This window comes from Struthio camelus, chromosome 10 (genome assembly GCF_040807025.1).
Source record: "Struthio camelus isolate bStrCam1 chromosome 10, bStrCam1.hap1, whole genome shotgun sequence".
NCBI lineage: Eukaryota > Metazoa > Chordata > Aves > Struthioniformes > Struthionidae > Struthio > Struthio camelus.
This window is the reverse complement of record NC_090951.1, coordinates 16472369-16484461: the sequence shown is the minus strand read 5'-3', so window position 1 is coordinate 16484461 and position 12093 is coordinate 16472369.

The following is a 12093-nucleotide window of genomic DNA, read 5'->3' as shown; positions in this document are numbered from 1 at the left end:
TCATCCCTCAATTAAATGTATTAAGTGAAAATGTAACAACAAATCTTAGGCAGGTATGTACTCAAACTCAAAACTTCTATTGAAAAGTAAAAGTTTTGAACTACCATGAGGCATGCACAAATACATGTACATAAACACATATACATATACAAATATGCTATTTATACTGTCTCTACTGTTCTAAATGAAAATTGAAGAATACCTTGCTCTGCAGAGTTGACTAGCTGTGTAGACCAGTGGAATTACAGTGTTTGTAGTTCCTAAGCTGCAACTGAGAACCTGTGATACAAATAGAGATGTTCTCAAGGGACTGTACGTATTTCAGTTGAATGATGTCCAGTTAAGGAAGCAGCTGTTTGCCTCTAATGAAGCCCCCTGATTTTGCCATTGCAATCTTAGTATATCCAGCCAAATTAGCTATAGAGGCATATAGCGTAGGGCCAGATTCAGCAGAAATTCTTCCACTCTGTGCTTCGCTAGATCTTTTGGGATCTGGGCAGCTGACAAACCACTGTGGGAATACTATGCTGTTCCTGAACTTCTAGCTGATTTTATTTCAGAAACGGACCTTATGAGAAAGTTTTGGGCTAGCTATGTTTCACAGGAGTTATAACTGGGAGAGTACAGTCTTAAGGCTAATACAAGTGGATTTTGTGAGTATCATGTTGTGGATATGTAACTGTAGTATTTATTCATAAGAAGGCATGCATGTATTCTTTAGCTAATTCCTTAAAAGATGTTTGTTTTGTTTCTTATATGTGTTTCATGAGGTATTCTGAAAGACATAGCTCATTTGCTGAGTCACTCCTGATTCTGTAATGTCACCTGATGAGTGACAGGCTTGTTCTCTTTGCAGAGCCCTAGCTACTGTGGTGGGATTCTGCATGCTTGCTAGGGTCCACCTGCATGGGTTTGATTGCAGCCTGCAAATTAAGTGCAGCGTTGTAGCATTCAGCCTATACCTGACACACTGCTGACCCTTTCTGGTAATCAAGTCGAATTCAGTCACACTTGGAACCCACAAAACATTTCAGCTCCTTTCCTCTTAGGCAGTTTTGAAATCTGCCATCGTCCCTATGGAAGAAATTGTTAAACTGATTTTTTTTTTTTTTTTTTTAAAAAGCATGCTGGAGAGTTAATCCTTAGACCATGAGACATAATGTATCTTCAGTTATAGTTAAAATAAGGATTAATCTACCTGGAGAAAGTCATGTGTGGATGAGATTTAGTGGGATTACTCAGGGATGCTTTTGACTGCAGGCTACCTGTCCTTCCTTCTGTACTTGGGGTTTGATGTCTTTCATTCCCTGAAAACATGGCTGCTTCTCTGTGGCAGCTTGCAGCAGTGTTCTCGTTTGCTGGTACGGACAGTCTCCCTGCCTTTGCATCAGCTGCCCATAAAGTGCAAGATTACTTTTAAGTTGTCCTTTGGGCTTTTAAAAGTCCTTTAACAGAGTAGGCAAATGGATATGTTTGAAAGTCCCTTCTAAGTTTTCATTTTTATTGGTTATTTGTTCTCTGAAACCACCCATTTCTGCTTTTTAGCTGACAGGTAACCACATGTTGGCAGTGTGGTAAAACTTTAGGTATGGCGTTTTCCCTCCCTAATGTCTATTGCAGCTCTTCTTTTGATACTTTTAGGGTGTATATATTTCCCGTAGTGCATTTTCAGAATGATTGCGCTCTAGTATATTTTTGTCTTAGTCCGATTCTTCTCTTTCTCTTAATAACTAAAGGCGAGTAGTTTTTAAATGTATTTTTCAACACATTTCCATTATTCATTTAAACTAAGTTGTGTTAAAGATACTATAAATCAATAATGATTGAGGAAGGTGAATGTGTAAAAGTTTGGGGGCTTACTCTCAACTGTCTTAAAATCTGTAGGGCTGTTGAAAAGGGGCAGGAGATCTTAGGCAAAAACTTCTTACACCTGGCTTCTACTTTGACTGTTCTGTGAACTATTTCCAGGTCTTTGCTCAAATCCAGGAGGGGGAATGCTAATGCAGAGTCTCTGGGTTGGCTCATGTGTTTGGTGTTGAGGCCACCAGTCCAAACCAGGAAAGGTGAGCACTGCAGATCTGAGGGGACCTCTAGAAACCTCAGCCTCCTGAGGGACTCATTTTTTGTGATACATTTCTTTATATTTTCTGTTGTGAGGGGTAATAGCATTCTGTAAACTATATAAGGGCAAGGACGGAGTCAGTACATTGTTTTAAGGTGCAATATACTGCTGTAGTCTAACACACCTCTTTGTATTTCTACCTTGCCTCCTCACCAGCCCCAGCTCTGGCCGTTTCTTCCACGTGGCAATGAGATCTGTGGGTGTTCCTATGGGTCGGAGAGGAACAGAGCCCTACTGTGGAAAGAAATTTTTCTTTCATGCCCAGTTTTTTGAAGGGCACTTCAGGTGAAGGCCAGGAAAACACTGAAATTTGGTAAGGGTTAGTTTTGTGGTTTGAATGGCTCTGTCTTTTTTTTAATACTTCGCTAGTATATGTGCTTCTGAATGTTTTAAAGACCAGAGTTTTAATATTGACTTTGCCAATGGTTGACTGAGAGCAGTTTTGAAATCTGGTTTTATAAACCTCAGAATTTCACACTTGCTAGACTGATCAAATGAAAGCTGTGAAGGCTGAATACTTTTCTAGAAACTGTTTACCAGACTGTGTATTTTGTTGTAATGGCAGATGGTGGAGAAATTAGGTTTATTTGACTCTTGTGCTGTTGTGTTTGTTTATTTCAAGTTGTCATCTTGTGCTGGAATATAACATGCTATCCTTGACTTAGCTTGATTTCATGTATTTGAATAAAGGTGTCTTTTGAAGAAAGATTCAGACCTAACCTGGATTTAATTGTACAGGCCAAAGTCAAAGAACACTATGCCATGGTGCATACTGTCCAGGATGCATGTTACTTTTCTCATTAGAAAATACATATGCATTTTTTGTTGTTTTTTCCTTGGTAAGCAAACACTTTGTAAACTCCCACCTGAGGGCATGGTACCTCCTAAAAGGACTGTGTCAAGGTTAGATGTAACGAGTAAAATATGCAAATTTAAATTAAAAATATTTTCGTAATCGAGGATGCATAAATTATTCCCAGTGGACACCTAAGTGACAATAAATTTCGCATGCCTGGGAATTAACATGCCCCACTTATATTACTTTGCTGCTCCATTAAAAAAAATGCATTATTCATTTAAATGGCTTCCACTGTATTTAGCTTTTGAAAAAGAATCTGACTATTATTTCCAAGCTCAAATTTGAGTTGCATATAGAACACTTGTATGTGTGGTTGTGTACTCCACTCGGAAAAGATGTTACGTTTAACATGACTTAAAGAGTACAAAAATGAAACTATACAAAATAGATATACTGATTCAGCTAATTGCTATGATTGACTGAAACTATGTCAGCATTTCTGATACCTAATTATAGAGTATTCAGGAGCTTTCTCTACATATCTAAATCTTTTGAGCTGGGGCAGCATCCCCTGCAAACCCACCCATTGGCTAGGCAGTATAGGTGCGGTAGCCTATTTTCCTGTCCTCCTGTCAGGGCTGTTTGTCTGCCCTCTGGTCTGCTCTGTGGCTGCTTCCACAGTCGGTGCTGCCCTGTCTCCCCTGCAGGGGCTGGAGGTGAGAAGGGTGCCAGGACCGAAGCATGATGTCTGGAGGGCCCAAGGAGTCCTGAGCTGGGACTGGGCAGGTAGGAGGGGAGAGCCCATGGCGGTGGCGTATGGAGCTCTTAGCTCTCCCTTTGTAGCTGTCTTTCAATAATCTTTAACTACCGGTTTGCTCATATGAGCAGCAGCTACTGAAAAGAAGGACTGTTACACCTGCACGCGTTCCCCTTCTTCACAAAGCAGGTTTGAATGTCCAAGGGTTTCTGCAAACTCCTGCTGAGTGTATACTGAGCGTTTACTTTATATCTAGTCATTACTCTTTTTGAAGCCCTCGGAGATGCTTATAATCCTAAGGATGCCATACAAGCTCAGATTTTCTTTATGAAAACCATTTGCAGTGGGATTTCAGAAGTGCTCAGCCTAACCCTGCTTCCTTAGAAATCAGTTGTTAAAGTCCTAGTGACTTCAGTGGGAGTAGTTAGGCCAACACTGAGTGCTTGAAAATGCCTCCCTAAACTGTAAATGAGAATATACATTTGAGAATGTTGCAACCTAATTTTTATCCTGAGCTTATGATTGTAGTAACTGAGTGCCCTAGATTTGTCGCTGTATCCACTTGATGATGTCACTTCATCACCACCTCTGAATTTGGCACTGTAGCTCATATTTACATATGATTTATTCTTTGCATCTCTTTGGTGCTTGCATTTTACTTTGGTCATATCAGTCCAGGCCCACACCAGTACCAAAATACATTTTAAAAAAGCTCTTTACATATCCTAACTATTTCATTGTGCATAAGCACCTGACACTTTCATTTATTTATATATATTTTGCCTCTCATGCATGCTTAGGACAAAATGGCTGGGGACTAAAATGAGAGGTTGTTTAGGTTTGTATGTTGTTGTTTTTTCTTTGAAATATCGGAATAAATATTTAAGTGGCCCTTGTTAAACGTTTGGTGTGCTTCATTGTTCAGTTATGAGTGTAATGTTAGAAATACTAACCTATGACAGGTTTTAAAGAATATTTCAAATACTGAGTCTGGAGGTAACAGCTTTATTACCGCATGATGACTTGACCCATATTTTCTAACATGATTTCCCTGCTGTAACTCGAATTGAGTTCATGTAAGTCTAATGATATCAGTTGACCTTGAGAGCTAGACCTAAAAGCCTGTAGTTGTCCTGTTTTTTTAAGAGTTTTTTTCTTTTTTTTCTAGTTTGTCGCTGTTTTCAAGCAATATTTTTAAAATAAAAGATACCAAAAAATTTACCAAGAAAGTATAACTAATTTTAGCCAGAATTTTTGCAATTTTTTAATGAACCTTGGGGTTCAATCAATCAAGGATTTTTTACAGATAGTTGCACAGTGATAGCTCTCGCTAGCATAAATCTTCAATAATCATAACACCTTTGTGGCAGATAAACAGTACTAATTGCAGGACCACATGAAAAATGGTTATCAAATACTTTTCGTTCCTTCCATGACACTGTGGTGACTTAATATTGTCGTTTAGGTTTGTTCTTAACCTTCAGCTCTGGCTTAAAATGACCATCATGTATTTATTTATTGGTCTTTTAATCTACCTAGTAGTAAATATTTTTTTTACTTACATAAAAGTAGAATTTCCAACCAAACTGCATTGGCCTAATGCCTAGGGTCAATTTTAGTAGTAATGATGAGTTTAAAGTCAGATATTTTAAAACCTGCTAGGTTGGAAACACTAAACTTCTGCACAGTAGTGTAAAGGGGACATTACCAGCTTTCCAGTGGGCATGCCACTTTTAGCTCTGAGATCACATCTTAAAACTTGCTTTGAGCCCTTTAAGAGCAAATCTGAAAACCACCTAATTACTATGCATAGAAAAAATACTTTAATCACTTTGAGATTTCTAAAATGTATTTGTTAAAATCTTTCTCTCATTCTGAGGCTGATATCATTTGACTAAGGGCACTGAGGGAGCCTGACTTGAGAGGTATTGGGACATGAAAATATTGGAAATTGTTATAAGCAGTGTTTAAAATAGCTTTTTCTGTAAATGGTTTAGTTCACACAGAAAATCTGATCATCTGGTGCTGTGATTTGGCAAGCACTCTTGATGAATATGAATAAATTCACAGGTGACCTCACCATTTCTGAGTAAGATGGCCATCTTTAATTTATCACAATATCATGAATTTTCTCTTTCTCCGCTTGTGTTTGCCAGTAGTGTAGACAGATGGATATATTCATGTCCTCTCTTCAGACACGTGGTGCTCAGAAAGGATGCAGGAATTGCTTCATCCAGCGCTCTCTTCTGAGCTCTGTGCTACCAGACCCCCTAGCTGACTTTTGCCTTATTCTCATGACATATTGGGGCCTCATGCTCCAGTGTTATCTTGAGCTTTACGAACCTGCTTCAGTCTTCAACTTGAAGGAAAAAAGAAGCAAAGAAGGTGCTAAAAACATCACCATGATTGTAATCCTGCCTTCCTCACCTTTTTTTGGACATCCTTGGAGCAAGGACACACTGGGTCTCCTTCAGAGGTACAAACGGGGCTGGGGATGCTTATTGTTCTTGGAGCAGTTTGTGAAGGGCTGAGATTTTCTTGGTTTCCTCCTCCACAGAGAAGGAGGAAGGAAGGGCTGCTGAATTTGAGATAAAGGCATCCTGCTTTTACTCTTTGCTCTACACCCAATTACAGATCTATAGCATAGATCTGTAGCTCTGTCTTTGTTAGCCAGGCTTAAGCGTTCCTCTTCACACAGTATCTCTAATATGGCCCCTTTTCAGCCTTGTCTTGTACCTGCTTTCTAGATCTTATCTCAGATTTTGCACAGGTGATAGAAGTGCACTGTGTCACTCAGCTATACAGAGATGGAGCTGTCAGAGTTCAGTTTCTGCTTCCCAAGGTCTGCATCTGCTTTTCCACCATCCCAACCTCATTCCCGTGTCTTACAACCCCAAGAAGAGGTAGCTAAATCACATATGCTGATTGGCCTTTTGTATGCCAGTCCCTTTCAAGACCTTTCCTATGAAACCAAACAGCCCTGAGCAAGAGGCTAGCCTTCAGATATTCCTTTGCAAGGATAAACTTGTTAAAGCAGGGATGTGATTTTTGGGGGAGTGTGTTTGCGGGGAGGGAGCGATGACAGGAAGCAACTGTGTTGGCCTATCTGTTCATACCAGATGTTGAAAGCACCATTCAAGGACATATGTTATCTTTTTGTAGAGCTAATTGAAAAATTTCCAAAAAGTTTTTTTTTCTTTTCATCAGAGTAGGTTTTTTTGATCAGCCTTTTTTGTTGGTTTGTGTGTGTATTTTTTTAAACGCATGATCCTAATGTTACAGGATCATATGATTATTTCATGCAAGAAAAGGGGTCTTTTGATTGTGTGGTATTTAGAAGGCAGGATAGACAGCCCTGTGTTATGTAGATCATGAAGCTGTTGTCTAGGAAATTTGTTTTTATATTTTTTTATTGGAAGGCAGCAGTGAGTATGAAAATTGAGTGCCTTGATTGTCTGTTACCTAGAAGACAGGGATATTCCATGTTGGTGAATCAGTAACAGTCACTACATAGAAAAAAGTTATTCCATTGACATTATTTTTATAATGCTGTTTTTATTGGCAATAAGTTTAAAACTGAAGATAGATAACATGAAAGACACAATTCTCCTTCAACTGAAATCATCTAGATTTCTAGCATTTAAGAAATCACTGAAAGTGGAACAACTATTATATTCGTTAGAGAGGTTAATTATTCTTTTACACAACTCTTCTTTAATCAGATAAGTTGATCTCTAGATTTTGGCCTTGAAACAATCTAGACGCTATTAAAGATTCCTTTCAAATATTAGAATAACCAGGGAAGACTTGGAAAAATATCATGATTGCAAATTCTCTAATCTGAATACAAATTTAAGTTTGCAATGAAATCTAGCTGTAAAGTGACACTGACATGCTTTTCCTTAAATTCAGGGCAACATGTTTTACTTTTGTTTTTTTTTTTTTTAATTGTATGTTATGAATTTTTTTTTACCTCATAGCCAAGGAGAGCAAAGTGAGTAATGGCTGGGATAAAAGGAACTGGTGGTTGCTAAATATTTGGCTTTTGTTTCACAGGCAAAGCATATGTGTTGGAAAACAGGTAATTAGTCCATTAAGAAGATCCTTTCTTTTCAGGTTCATGTGAACCACTGGAACAGAGTTCTGTGGGTAGTGGGTAGAGTTACTGATATGCTGGATATTAGGCTTATGAAATGTTAATACAAATCTTCAAAAATATTTTGATAGATGTTAATATTGAAACAGTATTTGAAAATGAGGGAATATTTCAACATAACTAGCTCTTGTAGTTTGATCACCTGATCCAGTATTTTTGAATCCTTGTCCTTGCTGAGCTGGAATATGAAATTAAGCATTCAGATCTGGAAACCCTGGTCTCTGGAGAATTTTGCTCTTTTGGAAAAGGCAACTCTCTCAGCACAATGGAGCCATCTTATGTTGCTGGAATAAAAGGCATTTCTGGAAGGCATTTCAATGAAGATATGAAACTGTAGAGGCCGCATAGAGAGAGGGAGAGCTGGGAAGAGATAAGGAAGAATATGGGTGAAAAAAATGTTAGCGAAACACTGGGCCGGTCCCATTATTTTGTGCTAACCTGGGTTAAGTAAGCCTATAGCACGAAACCTTTAAAAAAACACGATTAATATATTACTATTAAGAGGTAGCTGACACCTGCAGACTTGCTGCATTATTATGTGCAAAACTGATTTTTCTAAATCTGTTTGTGAGATTCTTGAAGTAGTTAGAAAAAGTTTGATATAGACTTTAAATACATTTCAACTGAAATTGATTAAAATGTTTCACTGCTTATGTGCAGTCTTTCAGAATGTATTTTTGCATTTAGAATTGCTGATTATTTTTATCTGCTACATACTGTAAGTCACTGATGTAACTTCAGTGTGTGTTGGATTAGCTTCTACTGTTAACATTCCTTTTTATTTCCAGTTGCTGGAATTATTACAGCTGATTTTGCCTCAGGCTTGGTTCACTGGGGAGCTGATACCTGGGGTTCCGTTGATATCCCTGTCATTGGCAAGGTAAGGAGAGGTTGACTTGCATTCGCTATGAGCAGCAGACTAGAAATAAATCATTTTAATATGTTTTCTGAAGATAAAAAATTAGGAGGGGCAGTGGCTGTCTTGCTGATTATTTATACGCACACCAGCAGTATCTGGGAACCTTGACCATAGTTCTTGAAATAATATTCTTACTGATGTATTGAGAAGCAGCTCTTGTTTAAATACTGAAGGAACTAACCCATTTCAAAGGGAGTGTTTTCTGTATGCTGAATCAAAATGATTTCTTCGCTTGGAAAAAAGAGCCCTCCTAAATGCATATCTGTTACAGAAAGTCTGCCATAAAAGCATGAAATTTTAGGGCTCTTTAGCCTCTTTCCATTCAACAGGTTTCTTGTGTGATACCTCAAACGCAGTTTATATAACTGTGTCTGTGTGCCGTATGTCTATTTAGCTGTCTGTGATTCTTGTTCTGAGGATAATGGACTAACAAAATAACAACTTGATTTTTAGAAACGCTTACCAATTCCTTTTATCATAACAGTATAGAAGCGGATATATAGCTGGATGACATTTGTTTAGTTAGTCATGTAATATGATCATTTTTTCAAAAGAAGCCAGCACTGAAAATGAGCTCTTATTAAAAATAAATAAACAAACCAACCAACCAACCTCTCAGTTTTAACAAATCTGCGGTTAGTATCTGAATACTAATGAAATGAATTATTTCCTTGCAACAATGCCATATTTAGCACACTACCAAAAGGAAGGGAAGTGGATCTTTGATAAGCTAATTATTTTTGGAACTTGCATCAGAGTTTAGTAAATCAGCATGCTGCATCTGCAGTGCTAACCAAACTAATCTAAAATACTTGCTTCCCTGTGGAGGTATAGAAATGTCATAGTCCATGGAGACCTGCACTGCATTTATGCAGGTCTGCCTTTTCTGTCATAGATTCAACAGACTTTTCTGGAGAAGAGCTACAGTACTTTAAGCAACCTTAACATGGGGTTTAAAGAGATTAATGAATATCAGCCTTGTACTAAATAAATCTTTATCACTTGCTTTACCTACTACAGTAATTGCCTCAGTGCAGTGGAACCCATTCAGTCTGCCAGCTTGCCATTAATCTCAAATACATCTTTGACAAAAGAATCTACCTTATCTTCATTGTGTGCGTGTGCACGCCAGCTCTGGCACTTAATCAGGTCATCAAAATACTATATATGAGTCTGTTTAGTTGTATGAATGTTACATGCTTGAGAAGCACTGACCTTGTGTATAATATATATGTATGTATAAAAAAAGACGAGTCCCATTTCTGTTTACCGTTAAACATATACGTGTTCCTTTCTCCAAACAAAATTTGTTAACGAATATATAAGGAAGAGGGTCAGAATTGTAGTAGGTGAGGCTTATGCAAAAAAACAATGTGTGTGTCTTGCCTGCTAAAACATACCCACCATCCCTTCTCCCAAACAGCAACAATTAGGGTCATACCATAGATAGCTATATGTGCGTGTGTGTGTGTGTTTCTTTCCATATTATGGCTTTAAAACTGATTTAGTCTTACAGACATGACAAAAAAGATCTTTTAACATGGCTATCAAATTATTAATTATAACTTAGAATCAGTTTGTGTTACGTAAATAATGCAGATATTTTATCACTGTTTCAAATTCAAATGATATTAATTTTTACGTTGCCATAATGTTACAATGAAATTAGTTATGCATTTTTATGTGAATTCAATCTTCCTTATACTGTCTGCCTTAAAATTATTTTGGTACTTAAGCACATGGTATTAGTGGCAGTGTGAAGGATATTTTCAGACGTTTGTGAAAGGTCTATCCATTCTCTAAGCTCACAGTTTAAGGCATGTAAACAGAACTTAGATAATTTTGGAATAACAACTAAGGATGATTTATATAAATGAATTGGGTCCTCTCTGGGAAGGAGAGCAGAAGTTGATATTTAGGAGGAACATAATTCTGCGTATGTGAGGGGCCTTGCAAACTTAATTAGGTAGCTCTTATCTGCACAGGTAATTGCATGGCAAAAGGAAGGTAACATAAACAAATATGGGTGGGAGAGCTCATGGAGACAGAGGCTGGGGCAGTGTGAGGCTTAACATGGCTCAGTAATTAGGAAATAAGTATAGTTTGATATAGTCAGGCTTAATTTAGAGGCAGTATTGGGTTCCTTCTCAGAAGATGGGATTCAGACCAGGGAGTAGCATACTTATTTCATCAAAGGATATGATTAACAGCTGCATTTAAGCTGTTCGGGCTAGGGGGGAAGATGACCAAGGCCTAAAAAACTGCAGAGAATAAAAGTCCCGGTGGATTGAAATCTCCCTTGTAAATGATGCTGGACTAATAAGTGAATGTGGCAGTCACTGAGAATGGCTGGGTGTGCTGTGTTTCTTAGATGGAACTGTTTAACTTAGGTTTTCAAAATGGAGGGCTTGGGTCTTCTGGGTGCTTATCCTCCTGTGCTGGGTGTTGTACATGGCTAGTAACTGCTGTAGTCGCACGTGCGAGTGCAGGGTCTGTGTTAGGTAGCTAGGACTGGGGATTGCCAGTGTGGTACGATGCAGAGCGATTGGAGAGGGCTCTAAGCATACTGTGTCTATGCAACGGCAAATAGACTGGTTCTAATTCGAGTTCCCAAATCAATATAGCTATGGTGGCACAGCACTGTGCCCTACAGACATTAATCTAGCTAGCTTAGTGCAACATGATGCCATCCTTACTACTTGTGCTTGGAATTAGCTTGTTCTGCACCACTTTGGAAACACTGTGCTCTACTGCAAGGCTCAGACCTAGTTTCTGCTAAACCACTGTTAGTCAGGAGACCTAGGTCCTACCTGTGTTAGACTGTTGGCGTGTTTCTTTGCATCTCTCTGCTGCAGTTTTCACATAACAATAATTATGGCTATTACTGCCTTTTTTTCATGTGCATTGATACAGATCTGGAAAGCTTTATATATAAACGATAAGTATCGCTGTTGCTAAACACAGAGATATCTCTGCCTTCTGTTTTTTCCTTCCCCTGTTACACACTGAATTTCTTAAAATCTTTAAGGAAAATAGATCTCTTTGTAAGAGAAGTTTCAGTAAATAAGGCAGTATAACTTAGATTATCCTGGAATTTCAAGTGACTTGAGATTCAATAATTGAGGCTGACCTGTATATTTATTTGAACTGTTCTTGATTAAGGGGTGGGTCTGTTCAGCAGAAAAACCACAAGTGAGAATTTGCCCTTTACATTTAGATGATTATTTTTATACTATGTTTCTTGACCTTTCAGTGCTGTGTTTGGTGTTCATGGTTGCTAAGCACTTTTTAGCTCCTTCTTTCAAAATCAGTCAGAAGACACTGATGGGTTTGAGACTGT